The 1569-nt window shown below is 44.6% G+C and overlaps 1 pseudogene; it reads right to left on the minus strand.

Moving 5' to 3' along the window:
• Positions 1-2: 2 nt before the first annotated feature.
• On the minus strand, positions 3-1014 carry LOC101567890 (annotated as a pseudogene).
• Between the last annotated feature and the right edge of the window lie 555 nt (positions 1015-1569).

Here is a 1569-nt window from a genome sequence, read left to right on the forward strand (position 1 = left end):
CCCAGAGGCACACCATTGCTGCTTGTCCTTCTGTCGCCGCCGCCATCTCTGTTTTTGCTCCCCCGTCCTGAGGCCGGGCCACTTGTCCGGTTTGGGGACTGATCATACACAAAGTTTCGGCAGGATGCAAGTTTGGACTCCAGCGCCCCAACTTTCCGCAGCAAGTCCCCCACAATGTTGAGAGCTGAAATCCGGGCCGCAGGCGTGAGAGGGGTCCCACTGGTGGAGCTGTCTGGACCACGCCTGAATGTTCCCGGAATGTTTAATCCAGAGCTGAGTCCTCGATGAGTGATAGGAGTGGACGGTACAGAACCCGTGGCCTGCACAGCTGTGTCTGTCCTTTCAGCTTCCGCTGCGCTGGGCATGGGAGTCCTGGGCTTCTCCTGCTTCTGTTGTACAGCCAATTCTTGCCGCAAATCTCTGGCTTCATCCTTTAGTCACTGAACAGACTCCAGGAGGTTTTCCTTCTCGTCAAGTTCACTTTCCAGAAAGGCATTTCTTTCAATGGCTTGATTCAAGCGCTGTTCAAAGTCTTCCAGAGACATGATCGTGGCTCGTTTGGCTCTTTCTAAGTCATCATTTGCTTGCTTCAGCTCCCTGATATATTTCTGCAGTTGATCTTTAATTGCTTTCGTCTGTGCCAAGTCATCTTCCAAAGCTGAGATCTGCCGGTAGCCTTCAGAATGTTGAATTTCAAATTTCTCCTTGATAGTTTCCAGTTCCATGCGAAGGCGGTTATTCTCTGACAAGAGGTCTCGGTTTCTGGTTTCAATTTGTTGCAGCTGTGTCTCTAATTCAGCTTCATATTCTCGACTTCCCTCCTGGAATTCTCGGAGTTCTTCCTGTGTATTCTCTGCCCTCTGCTTGTAGGTCATCGCTAGATCTTTCCGGTAGTTGGCTTCTTCTTCTTCGGAGCTGAAAGTCTTTCCTGAGTCCTCCATTGTGAAAATGAGGAAGAATTCACTCCTCTTGTGGCATGATGTCTGGCAGGGTTGGAGAAGACGCGGTGACCGCCGCCGCCTAAGTTGCTCGGCCCCGGCACCACCCTAACCCTACTTTTTTTTTAAAAAAAAAAAGGATAGCAAAGGAAAAATCATCATGGTGAAGAGACAAAACTATAGAATGAAATACCTAAAAACTACACATCTGACAATGTGTCAATGTCCAGAATATATAAGGAACTCTTAAAAACTCAATAGTAAAAAAAAAAAAGTTTTAAACTGAGAAACATAAATAAATAAACATTTCTCTAAAAGACATACAAAAAGTCAAAAAGTACATGAAAAAATGCCCATCAACATTAGTCTTCAGAGAAACAAAGCCATAGTGAGATACCACTGAAGTCCAGTAAGAATGACTGTTACAAAAGCCAAAAGATAAGCCCTGACGAGGATGTAGAGAAAGGGGAGCTGTGTATACTGTGTGTGAAAATGTAAATTAGTACATGAATTATTGAAAACTGTCGAGGATCTCAAAAAATTAAAACTATAAAATGATCCGTCAATCTCACTACTGGGTATCTATCCAAAGAAAATAAAATCAGTATGTTAGATATCTGCAGTCTCATGC

This window comes from Octodon degus, unplaced genomic scaffold, assembly GCF_000260255.1.
Source record: "Octodon degus isolate 3935 unplaced genomic scaffold, OctDeg1.0 scaffold00455, whole genome shotgun sequence".
Classification (NCBI taxonomy): Eukaryota; Metazoa; Chordata; class Mammalia; order Rodentia; family Octodontidae; genus Octodon; species Octodon degus.